General features: G+C 34.4%; 1 protein-coding gene across 1 annotated transcript in view; it reads right to left on the reverse strand.

Moving 5' to 3' along the window:
* The window catches only part of LOC121030036 (protein eyes shut homolog), a 482,117-nt gene that overhangs the window by 11,531 nt on the left and 445,405 nt on the right, over positions 1 to 25,181 (reverse strand). The gene's annotated exons all lie outside the window — the stretch shown is intronic.

The raw sequence follows: 25,181 nt of genomic DNA on the forward strand, positions 1-25,181 counted from the left end.
ACACACACACACACACACACACACACACACACACACACACACACTCCTCTGCCTCCATCATTTTTTCAGGGCTTCAAACAACTTATTCTTCTAAAGAAATCCATTTCTTTCCCTGAAGGAGGGCTAAGGGAGATACAAGGGTGGACTATCTTCTTGAAACAAGGTATTGGTCTTTTTCTTTTTTTTTTCCTAGATGTGTGAAAAGAATTCCATTTGGGTTAATCCTTTGTCTTTAATTCACTCTGCAAACAGATTATATATTTTTGTAATGATAACAACAGTGAATGTACATTTGACACTTATGTGGCAAACATTACCTTAATATTTTTCAGATACTATATCACAATCATAATTGGAAACTTTAACAAAAAGTAATTTTAGAAGAGTAGGCCATTTACTACAATAGACTATGGATACTAATATAATGGTAAAAACAATAAAAGATCACCTTATTATTATTGTGCACTTAAATTAACATGCAGATATCCACCAAGGAAAAATTACATATCCTTAAATTAAGGACATTTTATGGAATCCTTACAAGAAAGTAAGTATGGCGTTTTGTTACTGAACTACTCTGTATTTAGATTATATCTAGATACCTTTGAAGAAAAGCCATTTTGTAGCCTTATCTTCCAGAGGTTTTTCAAATATATATATTTGGTTTTGTTAGATTTTGCTTTTGAACATTCTTCTCCCTGTAACTGGTGCTCCAGTCCCTGTTAGCCCATTCCCTGGCCTACGCCCCTTTTAAAAGTCATCTTACTCAGCAGAATGCAACAGTATACACAGAGGACAACTTTCCATGACTCATTTGCATTTGCCTATCACACAGGAAGGCAGTGCCTTCTCTCTCTCCCTCTCTCTCTCTCTCTTTGAGGTACAAATGTACATGGTCCGAGTTCTGGTTTTTTTGTTTTTTTGTTTTTTTGTTTTCTGTCATGCACTTTGTATGGCTCAATGACTTTGAAAACTAAACTTTCTTCCTCTTTCCCCAGACTAGGATTCTAATTTAGGTATAATGGGATTTGAACCTCCCTCAAGCCTTTTAAAATATTCAAGGGAGGCATAAAAGAAATAGCGGAGAGACATTCACTTTTTATTACCCTGTATGATGAGGATATTGTATTGCACACATACTAATGTAAATTCCTCTAAAATATATAATTTCCACCCTTTTATTCTCTCATTGTTCCCTTTCCACAATCAATTTGGATTCCTGAGACCTTACACAACTGAACTAAATAGCTTTTCTGAAGCTGATGTGCCTTGGTCTTTTGAATTCAGTAACTGCACACTAGATAGAAGCTATAAGTAATAAATTTCGCTTTGTGACTCTTCCTGACAACAAGAAAAAACATTAATTTAACTTCTCTGGTTAAACTTGAACCAAGGCCTGAAAAGTAGATAAGTGACTCAAGCTATTTACTTTACTCCTTCTGCCCTGTAACCCTCAAAGGGAATGAAATATTGCAAGTACCCTGAAGTTTAGTTGAAAGAAGAGCTTTTACATTTAGAAAAAGTTACAGATATATGGCATTAATATTTAGAAATATCCATTTCTACTTCTGCAGGGCTTCTATCTTTCCCTAAATTTAGTCTGGATCCTCTTAAAGCTATATTGGGGGAAGTATTTTAACTTTAGAATCAATTTCATCTTCCTTTTTATAATTCAAAATTATGGAATATGTTTTTCAATCATTTCTGCAAAACCAAACTTAAATTGCAGGATTTCAGATTCAAGCTATTATTTTATACGTCACTATCCTAATAGATTCCTGTAGTCCCTTCTTGGCTACCACACAGGTAAATATGGCCCAGACATCCCAGAAAAAGAAAAAAGTCACTAAAACAATAATTTTGATGGGACATATAGGAAATGGAACATACAGATTATTCATGTTGACCATAGGTGCAGCACAGTATAATCGAGTTATGATAATACTAACTGTATCATGTGAACAGATGCTAAGAAGCAACATGTTCAATTACTATTTGAATACATTATCTTATTCTCTGTCCCTAATAAAATATCCTGGTGCCACAGTTTAAAATGTCTTGAAACTTCTATATACTGCTGCCAGGAGCTACAGAAGTTTTAAACGTCACTGTCTAATTCTTTTGCCTCTAACATAAAAAATACTTTTGTTGATAATTTGAGTTAATCTTATATCTACTCACACTATTCATGATAAAGCTCTCTCTTCAGGATCTTTAAAATACACTGACATCTCCTTGATGTGATATTTGCTGATAACTGCAGAAATAATCATAGGTGATAATTTTTATGCCAATTTAATATCGATGCTGGGTTTAAGGATGCCTACTAGAGCATATCTTGATGCCAATGCCTGAAAGCACACTTATGCAATGCTACAAAGCAATAATCAACAGTAGGTTAAAATAACAGCTAAATAGAGACCTTTATCCTACTAGAAAAATTCATTTGTTTTTAACGCAATTGGCATGTAAATTAAGTAATGGATATAATGTATGGTCTAACTCTTATTATTATTTAAGGACTTAACTGTGGTGAGATAGAACTAATAGAAAAACAATGATGCAGCCTATAGACTTCAAAGACCAAAAAATTTATAAAAAATATGTTGATGACACTTTTGACTGGTGATACAGAAGAATGTCCTATTACGTTGAGTAGAGGCAATGAATTTCAATAAATATTTAAAATCTATTCTCAAAGGTATGAATTTACCCATCTTTTATTGGCAGAGGGGAGCAGCAGTACAAATATCCTTGGGAAGCCTGACCTTTTTGAGCAGAGGGCAACTGATACATCATGTAGAATTTTTCAGTAGGTTCTCATAGAAGACTAAATGTCCCTATTTCTTTGAGACTTTATTCACTAATACTTCAATTTGGCAAAGTGTGTCCATTTTTTCCCCTTATGTGATGGGAAGAAATTTAAGGACTTTATTTAGTAACTTCAAGCTCTCTGCTTATACAGAGCAAGCACTATTACTGCCAGTAAAATAAAAGTCCTCTATGCTTAGGAGCAGCCCTGAATCAGTTCATGGGGTTTCTTAAAGCAGAAGGAGGTTCAAAATCCAGATGAGATGGCGGATCATCTTTATTCCAAATTCCTGGTTTCATATTTACTATAATCTTTAATATGCAAAAACATGATTAATTGCCTAAGCAATGGAAAGTTCTTGGTTAATACTGTTCTTTCTTGCCTACACAGAAGACTCAGTTTTTTTGTTTTTTGTTTTTTTTAATCCACTATGTCTCTTCCTTTTCTGGCAAACACACATGTGTACATGTGTGTTACACATACACAATGACTATTCTGAAAAAAAGAAAATTTCTTGAAAAAAAGAAAATGTCTAAGTTTTAGTACTTAAGTCTTTCCCCAAAGGCCATCTCTATATATGCTTGCTTTACTATGGGGTTTTCTTCATTTTTAGTCTCAGTTATTTTCTGTGTTGATGACACTCTAGCCCTGATCTGACACGATGCTCAAATTGTCAATAACCTACTTATCTTCACACAGGTCAAAATCAACATGTCCAAAAATAATTGTTTTCTTCCCAAGAAAATCCCAAAACTTTATAATGAGTTTTAATTAAGACTGCATAAAATTTTAGTAATGTAGAGTTAAACTTCAAATATTTTGACTCATTTTCCTTCAATACCAAATTTCAGCCATATACCAAGTCATGTATAGTCTACATTCAAAATGTCTTGAACTTCTATTCCCTCCTTTTTTACATTCTCACTCCAGGTACCTCTAGTTATATATTACCTGGACACGTTCACTAAGATAATATCAAAGTACTTCACTGCTATATTCCTTGACTTCAATTCTTATTAAAGGCTGTGGTAAAATAAATACTCCCAAGCTGACATTCTGATCATATTCCTATGTGCAGAATCTTTTCTAGAGTCCCATTGCTATGGGATTAATTACAAATTCCTTAACCTCTTCAATTTACTAAAATTTTATAAAGAACTTTTGCTTATGTTAGGAGGACTATATTTTATACATACACACCCATGCAGACACATAAATACTTAATAAATTATGGTTTATTTTTAGCTGCATTTCTGACTTCACTTTTTAAAATGATTTAATTTTGGATTTTTAATACTTTTCATTATGAATAATTTTAACATAAAGGAAAGTTGAGAAGTAGCATAATACATACCAGTAAATTCACTGCAAGACTCCATATTTTTTAACATTTTATTAGTTATCTTTTGTGTATGCTCATGTGTGAATATACGCTTTTTGAAAATTAGTTGGAAACATAACACTTTATTCTCAAATACTACAGTAAACATCTCTTAAAAATCAGGATATTCTGCTTATACCTAAGAATATTAATATAATCTTAATCGTAAGAATATAAGAGTGTTAATCATAAATCTTAAATATTAGCTGGCATATTGGTCTCATTTCGTTCTTCCCAATGTTCCCTTAATATATTTTACAACTGTTTTTGGTTGAGTTTTCTTTTTTAAAGAAGATATAATAAATTCTCCTGCACTGCATTTGGTTACTAGAGATGTTTTCTCTCAGGGCACCTGGGTGACTCAGTTGGTTAAGCATCCAGTTCTTAATTTCAGCTCAGGTCAGGATCTCATGGTTTGTGAGATTGAGCCCAGCATCGGGCTCTGTGCTGAGTGTGGAGCCTGCTTAGGATTCTCTCTCCCTCTCTATCTCTGCCCTTCCCCCACTCTCTCCTCGTTCAAAATAAATATTTTTTAAAAAGAGAAATGTTTTCTCTCCTTTAATGTAAAAGAGCCTCTTACTTGTAAAAAAAAAAGCTTACCAATTGCTTTATAAAATAGCTAATATTATGAAATTACCAATTGTTAACATAGTTTTTCTAAACTCTGTATTTCTGCTAAATTGGAACTTAAATCTAAAGGCCAAATTAAATGATGTAAGCCATTTTTGGTTAGAAACATTCATGAGTCCTTTATATAGTATCACATCAAGAAGCATATGTCAGGTTGTCTTATAAATAATTTTAAATTTGACTGATTAAGATGATGATTTCCATATCTTTTTCTTGTAGAGTGTATTTGTTAACTCCTTTTGCAATTAGCACATATGCAGTCCCTGATACTTTTACAGTGATGGAAAAACATTTCTCCTAAAGGTTTTAATATCCACTGGGGGATCTTCAAAATTCAAGTATTTAAAAATTAGAAGTTGGATATTAATGATTTTTCCAATTGTCACTTTCATACACAACAAAATTATTTTTTTTCTTACCAATTAGGGAAGAATTACAATTTCTCTTAAAAAACCAAAGTATATGGGGGTGCCTGGGTGGCTCAGGTTAAGCGTCGACTTCGGCTCAGGTCATGATCTCATGGTCCATGAGTTAGAGCTCCAAGTCGGTCTCTGTGCTGACAGCTCAGAGCCTGGAGCCTGCTTCGGATTCTGTGTCTCCCTCTCTCTCTGACCCTCCCCCGTTCATGCTCTGTCTCTCTCTGTCTCAAAAATAAATAAGCATTAAAAAAATTTTATAAAAAAAAAACAAAGTAAATGATTAATTCTTTCCTTTTAATTGCCAATATTAAGAATAAGGAGTTGAGGGACGCCTGGGTGGCTTAGGTGGTTAAGCATCCAACTTTGGTTCGGGTCATGATCTCATGGTTACAGAGTTCCAGCCCCATGTTGAGTTCTATGCTGATAGCTCAGAGCCTGGAGTCTGCTTAGGTTTCTGTGTCTCCCTCTCTGTCTCTTGGCCCCTCCCCGACTCGTTCTCATTCTCTCTCTCTCTCTCTCTCTCTCTCTCTCTCTCTCTCTCTCTCTCTCACAAAAATGAATAAACATCAAAAATATTTTTAAAAAAGAATAAAGAGTTGAATAATCATTTCCAATGGTAATAAATGAAATTTTTCTCTCACTTTTTTTTTTAGGTAGCACCAAGAAGTCACAGATTTCTCTGTTATTTGATTATCACTTGGTCATTATTCCTTTGGATGCTCACAATATGCCATTTTTGAGAACTGGTCACTCAGGCTGGGTCTTATGTCCTTTCAACACATCTCTATTAGCTTTTGAGTATCAAAAAGAGGAAATTTGATTTTCATGTACCAAAATATATGCTACTAAATACATGCAATAGGAATACTGTGTTAAAACTCACTTTAAATAATTTTCTCTATATAGTGTTCTTACCAACTGTATGCAAGTTAATTTGTTTAGCTTGTTTTTAATTTCATATTTTTATATTTTTTCTTTTCATGTCATGACTATTATACATTTAACATGAATCCCTGTCTATATATTTACAATCTATATAAAAAGTTACAAAAGTTCAGAAGTTACACTTTCATTCCTATACCCTTCTTCCCAACCCCTTCCCCTAGCTACTCTTCCTTCCAGATTTTTCTCTTTATTAGTTTCTGGTTTATCTTGCCAGTGGTTCTTTAAAAGAAGCCTGCATCGGGGCGCCTGGGTGGCTCAGTCGGTTAAGCGGCCAACTTTGGCTCAGGTCATGATCTCCCGGTCTGTGAGTTCGAGACCCAGGTCAGGCTCTGTGCTGACAGCTCAGAGCCTGGAGCCTGTTTCAGATTCTGTGTCTCCCTCTCTCTGACCCTCCCCCATTCATGCTCTGTCTCTCTCTGTCTCAAAAATAAATAAACGTTAAAAAAATTTAAAAAATAAATAAATAAAAAAAAATAAAAGAAGCCTGCGTAGCTTTTCTTTGGCACTTTATCTTCATAAATAACTTACATACTAGGAATTACTCCAGGTAAACAAGAATCTTCCCATGCTTTTTTTTTTTTTTAATTTTTAATTTTTTTAAATTTGTGTGTGTGTGTGTGAGAGAGAGAGTGAGCCAGCGAGCAACCGCAAATGGGGGAGGGGCAGAGAGAGAAGGAGACACAGAATCCAAAGCAGGTTCCAGGCTCTGAGCTGTCAGCACAGAGTTCGAGGCTGGACTCAAATTCCAGAGCTGTGAGATCATGACCTAAGCTGAAGTCTGAAGCTTAACCAACTGAGCCACCCACGGGCCCATACCAATGCCTTTTTATAAATGTGTTCCTAGTACACCTTTATGTAGATACTTCATCATTATTTTCCCATCAGGCCAACTATTAGTAGACATTTGGATTATTTCTAATATAATGATGTTGTATGTAATGCTCCAGGGAATAGCCAAATGCATATATTATTTCTCTTAGTAGAAATATATTTTATGACAGAGTCCTAGAAGTGGAATTGAGGGGCAGCGGTTAAGTGCCTATGTAATGTAATTATACTGGACATTACCAAATTCCCCATGATATGGCTATATCATTCTCACTCCCGAATGCAATGTGTGAGAGGGTCTTTACATTTTGACAAGTAAATATGTTGCTATTACTTTGGCTATTTACTGTACCTTTAAGTAAAATATGGTATTTTAGTACTATTTTAATTATATTTCCTTTAATACAAGTGAGATAAGTATTTTTCCATGTAGTTAGTGGCTATTTGTCTTTCTTTTTCTAGAAATCTGTATGCGTGTGTTTTGGCTACTTCCAACGCCCTCTCCCCACCACCCCCCCCCCCACCGGGTTTTTATCATTTTCTTTTTATTTGGTAAGAGTTCTCTAAATGTTATGGAGATTAGCTCCTTGACTTATTTTCTCCCTGTGGGTAATTTCTAACTTTATTCTTATCTCTTTCATAATAGCTATCCTTTGCAGACCAAATTACTCCACAGAAAAAAAAAATTAGATTCCATACATGTGAAAACAAGATGTCTTTTTTGTGTGCATTACAATGAGGGATACACACACACACACACACACACACACACACATATATATTAACCTAGATGACAGGAAATAAATTCTATTCAATAAGTAAAAGAGGTCAAAATAAAATAGAGTTTGGAAAGAGTATTTGTGTGTGTTAGAGTCAAAGTAACTGGAAGAGAAAGAAGCAATGAGAACAGGAGGATAGGCCTATAAATGAAGAAGAGGGGAGTCTACTTCCAGAACGCCAGCATGAGCTGCCCTGTTGATGTGATTTCCAGAGAAACAATCTGAACTGATAAAAATTGTAACAACAAAAAAAAAATCATTTTATATCCCATAGGCAGCCATAGAGCAAATGAACAAACATTTTTCAAGAAAACTTACTAAGTCTCATAAGAGCATGAAAGCCTGTGCCACTTGAGCTAGAACCATTAACTGCAGTTCCCAGCTCAGTTTGTTGGAATCTCTCCTTTGGGTGGGTGTGGGGAAGGAGGTGAAGCTTCCTCTGCCCTCAGCTCAAGAGATACAGTATCTCACTGTGAGGGGGAAGGCCACCTGCAGGCGTTTCTCCTCTTCTTAATCTTTGAGTTGCAAAGGCTAAATTCTGGGAGTGTGGCTGAAAGGTCAAGGTCTCCTGCTCTACCCCACTCTCACTCTTGGGGCGGAAGTTCTACCCCCACTGTAGCAGGTCAAGAATACTGGGAGTCAGTTTTTCCTAGCCCCTGCTTGCCTACAGATGGAGGAGGTTCCACGTTCAGAGAAAACCAGAGGTCATCACATCCACTGAGGGTCTGAAGCTGTTGCTTAGAGATTTTGCCCAAGAGGAGAGCCACTGCATAAAACAGAGGGCTGCTACACACTCCCTAAGGAACTGATTTTATTTGAAACAGAATGTGGAAAAGTTCAAGCCTAAAGGAAATTTTGAAAACAGTGCAGATTTTAGAGGTAAGCACTTAAGAGGAGGCTCGTATATTTATGAAAGTAATAGACCTAACCTTAGGCCAATTAACTTACTGGAGAAAATCAGAAAAAGAGGCAGCTAACAAGAATACTGGGTTGGGGGATGGAGTGAGAGGGGGTTGGGGTCTGGGGGCAGTGTTCAGAGTAAACCTCAGAAAGTAGCTTCAAAAGTAGCTACTTTAGGTATTGGCACAAGAGTTTGTATCAGAATAATCCTCTTGCAGATAATTTTTTTTAAATCTGAAAATATAAAATATAACTGAAGGCACTGGAGAGTGACAAAAAGAAAAAAATACAGGCAGAAACTAGAGGAGATTCAACCTTACAAGAAAATAATTGCACTGAATGCGATTTATTACTGAATTTCTACTGCCTGAGGATAAAACATAGTGCCTTCCTGTGTATGGGTGGCTACGAGATCAAGTGTAAAGCTGCAATCCCATGGCTTCATAAATCAGAGGATAGAGGAACAATAACTGAAAGAATAACTGGAAGGTGGGGGGGGGGGGCGCAAATGCTAGAAAAAAAAGCGCCACAAAGTGGGAGTTCAAAAATCTGAATTTGTTTGAAATATTCACCCAGGTCCTTAAATAGCCCATGAACAGTTGATTCACTGGGGAGATTCCAAGGATCCCAAAGTATGGCAGTTGCTAGAAAGTTAAAGGTACTCAGCAGAGACTTTAGCTGCTGCCCACTGTAGGGAAGATGGAGTTTAGGGATTTAATCCTGCTAAGCTGTCTGCTGGGTACAGTAGTCAAAATTTCTCCAGAAAAAAGAGACTCAACAACATATCCACCACAATGTCCAGTATAAAATTACATTGTTATATACACATGAAGAAAAACAAGAAATTTTAACCCATATACTAATTTTGCCTGTGTCCCTCAAATGCTTTAACTAGCCTTATTTAACAAAGACTCAAAGCAGCCATTATTAATACATCCAAATAGTTAAAGGAAAATATGGTTATGATGAATTAACAGATAGGAAATATCACCAGGGAGATAGAAACTACAATACACTAACAAAAGGAAATTTTGGACCTAAAAATTATATTACCTAAATTAAAAATTTATTGGATGTGCTTCATATTGGAATTGATAGGGCAAAAGAAACTAGATTCAATCACTAGATAAATAAAAAAGGAAAGGCAAAAAGATACACTCAAGAAAATAAATGAAATATTAAAAACCTTCAATCAACCAAAAAATAAATAAATAAAAAGAAGAGGATGAAAAGGAGATCAAAACCAGATGGGATGCATAAAAATTAATAACCACAAGGTAGACCCAAATTCATCCATAAAGGTAGGAATCTCAAAATGGATACAAATGGAGCCCAAATATATAGCCTAATAAAGATATGTAATTTAATATAACTACACAGATAAGATAAAATCAAAAGGATGGCAAAATGTTACTGCAAACAAGAAGCATAAGAAATCTGAAGTTGATATATTAATATCAGACAAAAAAGAGTTCAGGAGAATGAATATGACCAGAGATAAAGAAAGAAATTTCAGAGTGATGAAATAAGCAAAAAACAGGAAGATATAATGATCCTAAATACAAATGTACCTAAAAATAGAGAAATAAATAATTGGAAATTTTAGTTTCTTTTTAGCCATTTGATGCACAATCTTGAAAATATAATAATGACATAAAAGATGTGAATTAAAATTTCAAGCACCTAGATCTAATTTAGTTGTAAAAATATACACTCAATAACTTCAGAATATATATTCTTCTGAAGTACAAAGAAACATTAACCAAAGAAAATAACATGCTGGGCTATAGAATATGTCTCAGTAAATATAATAGATTAAAATCTTACAGACATGCTCAGAACACAATAAGTTCAAAAGAAAATAATTAAAACAATGTATTGAATGAAATCACACATATTTGGAAATTAAGCAATGAACTTCTAAATCCTTCAAGAGTCAAATGTAAAAATCACAAGGGAATTAGACAATGCTCTTAATGCAATAGTATTAATAATTAATAATACATATATTAATAGTACATTAATAATACATTGATGATAATGCTCTAATACAAATAGTAAATATACAAGCAGATGCTAAAGGTTTTTTTTTAAATGGGGAGATAAATGAATGGCTAAAGAAGATATACAATAAAATATTACTCAGCCATAGAAAAGACTGCCATCTTGCCATTTGCAACAATAGGTATGGATCTAGACAGCATCATGCTAAGTGCAGTCAGTCAGAAAAATATCATAGGGTTTCATTCATATGTGCAATTTAAGAAAGAAAGGAAATGAGCAAAATAAGAGTGAGAGAAGCCAAGAAACAGACTCTTAACTATAGAGAATTAACTGATGGTTACCAGAGGGGAGGTAAGTGGGAAGGATGAAATAGTAGATGGGGATTGGGGAGGGCACTTACCATGATGAGCACTGAGAAACAGATGGAATTGTTGACTTTTTTGTGAAAAAATTGGGAGAGAATTTGAATGCAAACTTCAGAAGTATTAAAAAAAAAAGATTTATATCAATGAAAGCAAAGTTTGAAATCACCACGTTCTGATGTTTTTTTTTTTCTTATAGAAAATATTTTATCTTTCTAAGTCAGATAATTAAACGATAATAGCTGAAAACTAAAAATAAAAAATAGATGCAAATAGATGTATTTTTCAAAAATATGATATCCAATTTTGTTGAATTTGACTTGGTATGTCTAACAATTGCTTTGAGAAAGGAGTACATATCATTTTACTATTAAAGTAAAATGCAGTAAAACTTTTATCCTTGTACTATTGGTTAAAACTGATTTTTTTTCTCACTAGCTGCCAATCCAGATATTTTTTGAAGTTCAACTTTACCTAAGTAAGAATAAGGTAGCCATTATCTTGCAAGGTAATTGGGCTTTAAATATACTTGGACAATTTTTACACATTTGAAAAGAAAATTTCTAAAAGGTAGACCAGTTCTCTAGGATGGATGTTTAGATAAGTAGAAGAAAAAATGTAAACTTTATACATTCTTTCTACAAGATAAAATACAGGATGGAGCCTACCAGTATCAGTCCTTCATGATTACAGCCCCATGCTTCTCTAAATTAAAGGACCAAAATGTATTTAATTAATATGCTCATACATAGACAACACACACACATGAATAACTTTAAAAACTTCATAATAGACTTAAAAAGAAATGTTAATTAATAATTAAAAAATATGTGCATTCACTTAAACCAATCAATTTATGTAATCGGTTCAGAAGGTCATGTGAAATATTTGAACAGGTCTGGAAAGATGTACCACCTCCAGGAACATCTGTAAGTAAGTCCTCCCACAAAGTAATGATTTCCAAAGTTCTTTCTATTGAACTCTGGGTTCTTTCTAGTTTATACTGTCAAGGGCCATACAAAGAACACAAAATCAGAAAGAGTTTTCATTATTCATTTATTTATTTAGTAAACTTTTATTGAATATTTAATGCTATATATACTCTGTAGTGTGCACTGTGGATACAGTCATAAATATTTGAAAAGATGAATTCAAGCATTCCGGTATAGAAATATTTAAAGGGTAACTAACAGTTTCTATGGAGAATACGTGGTTTTGGGGGTAGGAAAGTCCGAGTGTCTAAAGCAATGCTTTAAACAAGACTTGAAGGAAAAATATTTTACTGGTAGAGAAAATAAAAAAAACATTTTACCTATCAATATGAAATATGTGATTAAATAATACTGTGATTAAACTATTTTTTTACACTTTCAAGAACGAGGAAGTTTCTGAAGTTTTGCCCTGCTCACAAGCTAAGATGTTAACATGGCATGTATTATGCAGGATGGCAGAAGAAAAAGACAAGGTCAAAGAAAAAGAACCTCATTACTCAGAGCTCAGCAGGTAGGAAGTTTTATATTTTTTTGTTCCCTTTGCTCAAGTCCCACAGGGCAATGTAAGAGTGACTCAGGTGGCTGGAGCTCATGAAGTGGTTTTGTGCCACCCAAGGAACCCTGAGCTTGGAAACCCAAATAGTTCAGAATGAGTTACAAACCACCTTACCACTGCTCCAAGGGCAGTATTTTGTTTATACTGGACGGTAAACAAATTTGTTCTCTGCTCCTGAGGGGAGATACCATCCAGACTGTTTGTTATATCAATATACCAGAAAAGACAAAGGTGGTCAGTGTCTGTTTGCAAGGTGTATAAAATATCTGAGAAATCAATGAAGAGATGTCTCCCAACACACACCTCGGGATAAAACTATTAAACACCAAACTTTAAAAGTGAATATTTTAAAACAACTTTGATTGTAATTTTGCTAAAATTAAAACTTTGATAACTACAAAAGTCAATTCAGTGTCATCATCTGTTTTTCATTTTTTTTCATGTGGAATAAGATTTGTACATGAGAAATAAGATATCTTAATTTTTTTAATGTTTATTTATTTTTGAGAGAGAGAGTAAGGGAGCAAGTGAGCATGCGTGGGAGAGTGGTAGAGAGAGAGAGAGAAACAGAATGTGAAACGGGCTTCAGGCTCTGAGCTGTCAGCACCTAGCTAGTGCAAGGCTGGAAAGCTACGAACTCGGAGATCATGATCTGAGCCGAAGTCAGATGTTTAACCAACTGAGTCACCCAGGCACCCCTGAAATAAGATATCTTAATAAACCTCCAACACAAGAAAATTTTAGAGAATAATTATTCTTGTGCTGTATTTTAATTCAATAAAGGTATTGATAAAATTACATTTAACTATGTTTATATGTGTCATCATCAACTAGACAAAGCTCATTTGAGCCTTGTTATAATAATAAAAACCCCTGAATTTATTTCATGCACCGGCTTTCTGAAAAATGTCAGTGTGAGTGCATATTAGTTCTTAAATTCAACAAAATGATGAAAAAGAATAAAAATAAAGCAGAAAAGCTTATGTAGGCTAAAAATTGCCACACTAGAGTCTTTTAAAAATTTTTATTTCATTTATTTTTTTGTTTATTTTTTAGAAATAGAGTGTGGGAGAGGCGGAGAGAGAATCCTAAGCAGGCTCCATGCCCAATGATTGTGAGATCATGACCTGAACTGAAATCAAGAGTCAGACACTTAACCAACTGAGCCACCCAGGCACCCCATGCCACACTGCATTCTTTGAAAAATATCTACTATATACAATTTAATTTCAACCAATTTAAAAGAACAGTGTGGGAGACACACAGCTCTCTCAGAAATGCAATACAGTATTATAAACATGTAGAGAAGATCCTGAAGAGCCCCAAAAAATGTCTTTTTGGAGAGGCAGGAATAGACGAATATTGGATTACACAAGAGTGGAAAATCTGACTGCAACCCCCTGCCTTTTTTCTGGGGATTAATGGTGGCAGTGAGAAAGAGGACCAGTGGTAAGCCTTCCAATGCTATTTCCCCACCTTTAACCCAGCATTCCTGTAAGAATGGGCAAAATACTAAAAGAAGTCCACTTTGTTTTTAATGTTTATTTATTTATATTTGAGAGAGAGAGAGAGATAGATGGCAGGGGGAGAGTGTGATGGCAAAAAGAGAGGGAGATAGAGAATCCAAATCAGGCTCTGTGCTGTTAGCGGAGAACCTGCTGCAGGCTTCGAACTCATGAACTCATGTGAGAGCATGACCTGAGCCAAAGTCAGATGCTTAACTGACTGAGCCACCCAGGTGCCCCGAGAAGTCTGCTTTTTATTTACAGATGAAAAACATGTATAAGAAGGAAAATACGTACTGACATTTCAAATTAAATTTAGGTAAATCCTATTCCTAGAGAGTGACAAGTTTCACCTTAGGAGAGGTGAATCAAAGAAACCCTCAATAATGCTCCCTCTCAGAGAGCTACTTTCTTCTAATTCAATGGAGTGGATTTCTATTGTAGAAGTTTAAAAACTAAAAGAAAACAAAACAGAAACTATGATAATATAAATATCTCAGACTTGAATACTTACCTTCTATCACCTAAACTTTGTAATAATTATGAAGTTTTAATAGAATATTTATTTATATCCATCCTTCCAAATAATACCATTTAGTACAAGTTCTCCCTTGTTAAAGTGTAAGGAAGTTCTAGAATAGTCTAGCAACATATATTTTTTTGTGGAACTAGAAAATGGGAAGAGTACCAAATCAAAGATGATTAACAGTAATAATTTCTTAAAGGAATGTTACATTCAATATACATAAAGAACATGATTATGGTTAGATAAAATGAGATAAAAATATTTTATTGTTTTTTTAAAGTGAATTAAAGAAAATATATTTTTTATGAAAAAAGGAAAACAAAAATGGGGAATTTTTAATATTTATTTTTTGGGAGAGCTCAAGTAGGAGAGGGACAGAGAGAGGGGGAAGGAGCATCTGAAGCAGGCTGTGCACTGACAGGCTAACAGCAGTGAGCCTGCTGTGGGGCTTGAACTCACAAACTGTGGGATCACGACCTGAGCCCAAGTTGGATGCTCAACTGACTGAGCCACCCAGGTGCCCCCAAAATGGGGATTTTTAATTTTGTAAGAAACAATGACACTGTAGATCTAAAAAAAAAAAAAAATTGAAAAGCAGAAGACAAAAATAACAAGATGGACACAAATTCAGAGAGAAAAAAACATATACAAAATGCAATGAAAAGAGACAGAGATGAAAATTATAGGAGAGAAACAATTAGATTATGAGAACAGAAAAAATGATACCACCTATAATAAATACTTTGAATAAAAGAACAAATGGAACACAAAACACAAAGAAAGAAATTATAGAAGTAAACTTTTATAAATAAAGGCATTAAACATTCATAATTGTAAGAACTAGTAAAAATAATAGATACTAATCTATATTAATATACACAGAATGTTTTTATTAGTTGTTAACATTGAAGAAAGGATCCTATAAAATACCCAGAAAATAATTAAATCCATTATATGGGAAACAATATATATACATATATCCACACAAGAAACATGACCTCCAGATTATATCTCAGGTTTAGAAGATGTGGCAAAAAGCATCTTCCTATTTTTAAGGGTAAAGATGTTTGGCTGAACTATGCCTATCTATACGTAAAGGAACAGGAACACATCTCAAATATGCGAAGATTCGGAGGTACAATACTTATACCACTACATAAAATTATAATTGAGTGTATAATTCAACCAGCCAAAAGATGTGCTCAAAAGACAGCACATTCATGAATAGAGAAATCTGTGTCAAAGTTCTTACGAGGAGTATTGATACATTTAAATATACACCCCTAAACTTGTGGTGATTATTATTCCAGGAACATAAATAATTATAAAAGTAACAATTAAAATGTTATATTTTAAACACGTATATATGAGCATCAATTCTGATTGAAAAATGAAATAATTAGTTGGTAGTGAGGAGATGGGCGAAAGGAAGAGGGCATCCTCTTATTATTCCAAGAGAAGTAAGTAGTGAACCCTGATGCATATTTTTTTGAAGATCAATTTTTCAAAGTGGCCTCAAAATTTAATAATTCTACCTCTAGAAATAAATACTATAATTGTATGACTCCACAGAGATATAAACTCAGCTGTCAACTGAAACATTGTTTATAATAAGAAAATTCTGAACTAATCTGTATGAAACACTATGAAGGCATTTGGACAACTGACTTAGATATGTATCTGCTGAAGTGAAAAAAAATAAAAAAATATATGGGGGAAATAGTTGAAAATGTATGATCGTAATCCCATTTATACCTGTAACTTGTTTCATTTCAATAGGAGCATTCTAATATAAAATATTTAACACGTGCTACATTTTTCCTTCCTTTTTTAAAAAACCTCTTTTAATGTCGTTTTTGAGAGAGAGAGAGAGAGAGAGAGAGAGAGAGAGAGAGAGAGAGAGAAAGTGGAGGAGGGGCAGAGAGAGGAGACACAGAATGCAAAGCAGGCACCAGGCTCTGAGCCATCAGCACAGAGCCCGATGTGGGGCTTGAACCCAAAAACCCAGAGATCATGACCTGAGCTGAAGTAGGAAGCTTAACCGACTGAGCCACCCAGGCACCCTTACATTTTTCCTTTTTATACATCAACAAAATTGTAGTTGAGCATATGAGTCTTCTAGATTATATTTCCCAGCCTTCATTGTAAAGAAGTTTGGGCAGGTAATGATATAATCCAATGGAATATGATTTTACTTCTGAGGCTAGCAGGTAAGGATTTTGGAGCAATGTCCTCTGAAAATAATTAAAAACAAAACAAAACAAAACCAACCAAACAAACAAAAACCCTGAGGGTAATGGGAGAACAATGACTGAATGACCTCATGAAGCAGAGTTACTCCAAAAAATCTGAATAGGTCTTATAACAAATCGATGGTTATAAAAGAGAGAAATACACATCTACGTTAATTAAGCCAAAATATTTTGAGATCACTTTATTTATTTTTTTTTTAAATTTTTTTTTCAACGTTTATTTATTTTTGGGACAGAGAGAGACAGAGCATGAACGGGGGAGGGGCAGAGAGAGAGGGAGACACAGAATCGGAAACAGGCTCCAGGCTCTGAGCCATCAGCCCAGAGCCTGACGCGGGGCTCGAACTCCCGGACCGCGAGATCGTGACCTGGCTGAAGTCGGACGCTTAACCGACTGCGCCACCCAGGCGCCCCTGAGATCACTTTCTAAAAGCAGCTTAAATTTTCTCTAACAAAAATAATTGAAAGTGAAGTTAAATTACCTATTAAAATAAAGTAGGTAGGTTACTATGAATTAATGTAAAATATAAACCACAGATTTTAATGTACGTAACTACAGAAAATAGAAATATACAAAGCAAAAATACCTGGAAAAACAAGAAGGAGCCCACAAAAATACAACTGAGGAAGTACTATTTAACAAAATCTTTAGTTCTCAACATAACAAGTTAAACCCAGGTAAGTAAAGGACTTGAGGAGAAGGAGTTCAGGCCTGGGAAAAGTGAGTACTCTCATATCTTGTGGACCTAGCCATTCTAAAAATTGGTTTAAAATAACAGACGTGTGCAAAACTGTATCTCCATTTGGCAGCATTGTATACAACCGTGAAACACATAAAGACAATCTATATTCAAAACAACTTATTCTGATATTGGGCTTTTTTTTTTTTTTTTTTTTTTGAGAAAGAGAGAGAGAGACAGCAAGAGGGCAGCTCAAGTGGGAGAAGGGGAAGGGGAGAGGGAGAGATAGAGAATCTTAAGCAGACTCCAAGCCCAGAGCAGAGCCTGATGCAACGTGAGGCTTGGTCTCAAGATATGAAGTCATGACCTGAGCTGAAATGAAGAGTCAGACAATTAACCAACTGAGCCACCCAGGTGCCCCTGGCTTATTTTGAGATATAAAGATAAATGGAGACAAATTAGACTTCCCAAATTTGTTTATGTCTTTTATTAAATAGATCAGATCAAAATAATTTAATCCTCTTACTCTCAATTCCAAATTTCTGGGTGTCTGAACTTTCCAGCTTGTTAAAACTACAGACGTATGCTGGGAGATAAACTTCCATAGGTCTCTTGTGTCTCTGCAGGTCATGTGCACAGAGACATTGACAACTTTTGTTCTCTACTATCTTTACAAAGATGCTTGTCTCCTTCTAGAGTAAAGGGCAGAGTTCTGTGCTGTTGACCAGAGTGGAAGCGGGTAAGATAATGTTTCTCTCCATGGGAAAAGCTGGGTATATTTGCTAGCAGCTCTCTATAAAGGATCAGGGTTTCCTAAACTTGCATTTTCCCAGGGGTGACACAAACCCACAGCATGTGCAGCATACACCTGAGCTGTTATGCATTGCTATTTGGGACTGAGAGACTAGAAGAGCAAAAACAAACATGAAGGTCATGGTGTCTGCTGTACCACAAATAATCAAGTCCTTCATCTTTGACTTAATTGTCTCTTGTATTCTATCAGCATGTATGAAACTGTGGCAGTCTATCTAGTAAGCTTGCAAGTGGAGTGAAATCTCAGTCTCTTCACAGTTCTTGACATCTCATGTTTATTCTGAATACTATATTACTTAATCCATGCAGAGGACAAAGATTATACACACACACAGACATAAACAATGCACTAAATGATCTTTCTATGAACAATTGGAAAAATATATAGGCTTAAGTATAGCACTAAAAATATATATCTGGAAAAGTGATGAAAATGTGAACCATGATTATCATTGAACATTAGGACTTTCCTTTATTGGGCTTCTTTTTCCTCGGTGTTTTCTAATGAACATGTATCCATTTATAACATCTTTTCCATTTGAAAATATGAAATACATATTCATTATAAAACTGATATTAATGGTCAGTGTTTTCAGAAATTTTAAACTTTAAAAAGGATTTGCTTTGATCAATATGTAAATGTATTTAAGGAATAACCTATAGCCCCTTAAATATTAGTCACTATCCCAAGCTTAAAAATAACACTTGATGGAATACATTAAGAGCATTTTTTATATATACTGTTAGTTACATGAAGAAGGTAGTAATGCCATCTATTTTCTACTTGTTTCTTTTTTCTATTTTATAGATCTATAAATTTACCTATATTTTAAACATTTGTATAAACAATTTATATTCAAAAGCTACGTAATTATTTTAAACAATATCTTTACTCATGTGTATACCTCTATTAGGAAAATCTGAAGATCATTGGCCATAAATCACTTTTAGATGTTTTTGGTGCAGTAAATATACTAACGTCAGTACTGGATATAAATTGTGTAGACCATTGAAATCCAAAATGAGAAGCTATACTGTATGAACAAGCCATTAGCCAGGTAAGAAAATTTGTCCTACAGAGGAAGGATGCAGTAATACATTGTTCGTATTAAAATGTGAGATACTCTGGGCACCTTGGTGGCTCAGTAGGTTAAGCATCTGACTTTGACTGAGGTCATGCTCTCATGATTCATGAGCTCAAGCCTTGTTGGGCTCTGTACTGATAGCTCTGAGCCTGCTTTGGATTTTCTGTCTCTCCCCCCACCCCCTCTCTCTTTCAAAAAAAACAAAAAACAAAAAACAAAAACAAAAACATGAGATAACCATTAACATGACAGACCATTTATTTTAACTTTGCAGCATGAAAATTAATGTCATGAGCAACTGGTGATCTCGTTGGTGATGCTTTATTTAGGCCTATTATATTTTTTAGACTGATTTTCAAAATGTTTATAACATATTTTTTTGTGCCCTCTAGCTAAAAATCTAGGAATCCACTTTGTGGTTTATGATAAAGTTTTTTCATGCTCAATACATCCAGAATTAGGACATTAGCTTTCTCAAGTATGAATAAGAAATATAAAAATAAGAATACGTTATAGGAGATATACTTCCAAAAGTAAGTATTTCCTTTTGAAAAGTGGGTGGGGAGATAAGCTAATAAATATCTTATAAAAAGGGACATGGATATTCTTTTTTAAATTTTTTAAAAAGTTATTCATTTATTTTGAGAGAGACAGAGACAGTGCAGGCAGGCGGATGGGTAGAGAGAGAGGGAGAGAGAATCCCAAGCAGGTTCCACACTGTCAGTGCAAAGCCTGATGCAGGGCTTGAACCCATGAAACCATGAGATTATGACTTGAGCCGAAACTGAGAGTCTGACATTTGACTGACTGACCCACCCAGGCACCTCTATTCTCTTTACTGATTAAACCCTCAATGCACACATGACAAATATTAGATACAGAAAAATTAAGTAGATTGCCCAAAGTTGAACAGCTAAGAATTTACTGGGTCAAACCCAATACATTATTTTATAACATACACAAAAACAAAATCAAAATGGATTAAAGAGTTGAATTAATATATGAAACCATAAAACTCCTAGGAGAAAACATTAGGGGTAAGCTCCTTGACATTGGTCTTGGCAATGGATTTTTTGGATTTGACACTAAAAACAAAGGCAACATAAGCAAAAACAAACAAAATCCCTACATGAAATTAAAAAGCATGTGCTCCACAATGGAAATCATTAACAAAATGAAATACAATCTATAAAATGGAGAAAATGTTTGTAAACCACATATCAGATAAGAGGTTAATATACAAAATATACAAAGAATTCATATAAGTCAATAGCTAAAAAAACAAAAAACACAAAAAACACACAAATAACCCAATTAAAAAATGGGCAAATAGCTTGCATAGACATTTTTCCAAAGATGACATATGAATGGCCAACGGGCTCATCAAACAGTGCTCAACATCACTAATCATAGAGGAAATGCAAATTAAAACCACAATATCACTTTACACCTGTTTTGTCTATTTTCAGAAAGAAAAGAGGTAACAAATTCTGGCAAGGATGTGGACAAAGGGAAATACTTGTACTGGGTGGGAATGTAAATTGGTTATAGTCACTAGGAGATTCCTAAAAAAAAAAAAAAAAAAAAAAAGAAAGAAATTAAAGAATTTTATATGATCCAGCAATCCCACTACTGGATATAAATCCAAAAGAAATGAGACCATTATCTTGAAGAGATATCAGAACTCCCATGTTCATTGAAGCATTATTCACAATAGCCAACATATGAAAAAAAACAACTAACTGAGTGTTCACAAATGAATGGATACAGAAGATGTGGTATATATACATGCGGGAAAGTGGTTCAGCCATGAGAAAAAGTAGGAGATCCTGTCATTTAAGATAACATGAATAAACCTGGAAGCACCATGCTAACTGATAAAAGCCGACATAGAAAGACAAATACTGCATGGTATCAGTTACATGTGGACTCTTAAGAAAACAAAACAAAACAGGTCAAAGTTAAAGAAACAGAGTAAAAAGAACTGTGATTGCCAGGGTCTGAGGGGTGGGGGAAATGGGAAGGTTGGTAAAAGGGAACAAACTTGCCATTATAAATGAGTAAATTCTAAAGATCTTATGTATAACATGATGGCTATCACTGATAATACTGTATTATATAATTGAAATTTGTTAAGATAGTAAAATTTAAAGCTTCCCACAAAAAAAAAAAGAAGATATATGTGAGAAGTGAATGATATGTTAAATAACTTGACGGTGAAATTTTTTCATAATATACATGTGAATTTTGACAACATGTATGTCAAAACATCATATTGTACACTTTAAATATCTTACAATTTTGTGTTAATTATACCTCAATAAAGCTAAAAAAACCCTCCACAAATCCATTATTCTCTTTATGTAGATATTTTTCACATGATACTTCACAGAAGGTATTGTCATATTCACATTAACCTTGCGACCACTCTTAAAATACATTTAATATGCAAATATTTTCACTTTGAACATATGCATTTGTTCATACACCTAAAGCAACATTTAGTACAGAAAGTATATACAATTATTATATGTACAATATTTAAAATTTGGCTAAACTTTGGATAAATAGAAAATATGACAAGTTTACTGGATGCAAAATGAATTTAGAAAATAGCTTTTCCTGTATAATTCTATTCTGTGTAAATACATACATATATAATACATAAATACATATGTGTATTTCAAACAACATGATTGCTTGAAGGACTTAATACTTATTCCATTATGTAAAGCCATAGTAAAAATTTAATGGAAAATCTCAGAGCATGTATCGTTAATTAGTCGTTATAACCAAAAGTAAACAAACTTAATAGTACATCCATAGATGACTTAATTTTGACTTGTTTCTTATTCTCTGCAACCCAGAATTTAATTTGTTCAGAAAAGACACTGAAATTAAGTTTTCTGGATATTCCTGAAAAACAGTGAATCAAGTTTTGGAATACTGAATTTTTTTAAAAGCTCTTCTAGGGTATATGACAGTTTATGAGTAAAAGATTATAACTACAGTACTAATTGGTACGGACATTCTGGGCAATAAAATCTGAGCAGAATTTACCCATGCATAATCAAAAGTGAATCTGGAATTCTACAAATATGGTGCAGTTTTAGTGGAAGAAAGATGAAGCTAGTAGACGGAAAATGGGTTCAGTCCATTTCTCATTCTTATAAAGAATAATTTTACTGTTGTTAGCAACTTGCACTTAGAATTTGGTAGTTATTGTGGCTCAGTTGGTTAAGGTTCTGATTCTTGATTTTGGCTCAGGGCATGATCTCACTGTTCATGAGTTTGAATCCTGCTTTGGGTTCCACACTGACAGAGCGGAGCCTGCTTGGGATTCTCTCTGCCTCTCCCCACCACTGCCCCCCCCCCAGAAAAAAGGAAAAACTTAAGGAAAAAAAAAAAGAATTTAGTAATTGTCATATACAGCCTGTTCTATGGGCTTTCCAAAGATTCTCATCTAATTCTCAGTACAAGCCTATGCAATGTGTATTATTATTTCTACTCATTAAGTGGAAAACTAAGGGACAAAATGATTAATTTGCCCAAAGAGAAATCGATATTGAATACACAAAAGAATTTCAACCTAGGTATTCCTGCTCTGTGGCCCACACTCTTAACCATTAGGCTACATGATATCTAGTCCTAGATCTCATCCCTTTGCGTTTAACTAAACAAAATGAGTGCATGTGAACACTCAGAGACATACACCTTGATACCTTTTTGTTTTTGCTTTTTGTTTTCCAAAGCAAAACAGTTTTGTTTGCAAAAAGCTTCCGGAAAAATATTATATACTTCATACCCAGTTGCATCTGTCCCTTTATAACCACCAGCTAATATTATTATTACATGAAATATGTTAAGCTCTAGGTAAAATTTAGACAAAGTTAAACAAAACTAGATAAGACTTTTAAGTATTCACAGCTTCCCATTTTCTGCCCATCCTCTTTAATAAAAACTACATGGGGGGAGGGGGGAGCGCCTGGGTGGATCAGTCGGTTAAACGTCTGACTTCAGCTCAGGTCATGGGCTCTGTTGCTGACAGCTCAGAGCCTGGAACCTGCTTCAGATTCTGTCTCCCGCTCTCTCTGCCCCTCCCCCACTCATACTCTGTCTCTCTCCCCAAAATAAATAAAAAAAAAACAACATTAATTTTTTTTAAATTACATAGGTTTGATTTAGTATATTCTATTAATGGGGATAATGAGTACAGGTGCTTAAATCAAAGAAGTTATAAAAAACAAAATTGACTTGGAGGAAGAGTGCTGTGAGGCCTGTGAGACAGGCAAACAGAAGTTTTTGAGAAGTTTGAGCAGAAAGAGGGGAGTGAATTTGAACAGTTTTCATGTAACGCCAGATTTTGGAGAAAAAACAAATTACTAAAACTGAGCTTCAGGGTATGATTCCCCCTATTCTGCCACTTTCAGAATGTCAACAGCAAAGATTTACAGGATTCTTCATGCTGCTCATGAATTGTATTTATATTTCTTTAGCAGATAAGACATGTTGTGATTGGTCACAAGGGAGCTCAACTTCACTGAGGCATAATAATGATGATTTAAAAACAATCAAGCAACATTCAAAATATCAACTAATGAGATGTAAGAGAGTTCTGCATTTAAAGCTAATAGGCTGTCATGGAGCAGTAGTCTTGTATCACAAATATAGGGGGTTGAAATTGCTGAGAAAAATACTAACCATCATAAAAAAGCATCCCACCTGTTCACATAGTTCCTTTTAGGATACAGTTGGGAAGATCACCATTTACCTCAGGTTGCTCATTTTTCTGTGGAACATTTACACAGGTACACACAAAAGGTCTTGGGGATAGCTTGAGTTATGGTCAGGACAACTTATTTTATAGTTCAAAAGCAGCAGCCTGGTTTTCACTTTATGAAATAATATAGTTGCTGCCACCTCTAATAAACCTGAAAGTTACACAGGGATTTTGTGGACCTGATGTCCAAGGACAGAGAAGAAGTATCACCCCGAGAAATGTACTAGAATATAGAGATACAGGGATTTTTGTAGAATACAGTTTTCTGACAGGGTCATCTCATTTCAGCAAGGCATGAATCAGCTGTTAATTCTGTACTTAGACACTCCATTACTAATTATTAAAAAGATATTGTTTACCTCACAATTGGACCAGTAATTGATTTACATGTAAATAGTTAAAGGCTTTAAACCACCTGCTACAAGCTAAAAACAACATCATATTTTAATAGTTGAACTAAAAAACTCCTATTTCAGAGCACAGAAAATACTCCTTTGTATTTCAAAGATGGCTAACACTTTTTAAAAACCATTTTAAACACAACTTTATACATTATGACACATATATATGTATACACAGTCATTTGTTCAGGGTCGAAATATGTCATCTGTTCAAGGTTGAAATATGTCATATGTATTAAAAGTAATGAGGGGGATATTCAGGCACACGTGTATGGCTTAATGTACAAAATTGTATAAGAACAATACATGAATTTGGAGAAGAGACTGGACTTCTGTGTCTCTGAGAAACTGGGTCAAGACAGAGAGGGATTTATCATGGGAGTCTTATGGAGTTGCTTAAAGAATTTATTTTTTATTCATTTTTATACCCTTAGAGTACAGTGCCTGTCATAATAGGTGCTTAGTAGGCACTATGATAAATGAAGAGATAAGTAAAACAAGTTTAAAGAATGAGCAATTGCACTACTAGGT

This window comes from Herpailurus yagouaroundi, unplaced genomic scaffold (genome assembly GCF_014898765.1).
Source record: "Herpailurus yagouaroundi ecotype Mexico unplaced genomic scaffold, PumYag 139, whole genome shotgun sequence".
Lineage (NCBI taxonomy): Eukaryota > Metazoa > Chordata > Mammalia > Carnivora > Felidae > Herpailurus > Herpailurus yagouaroundi.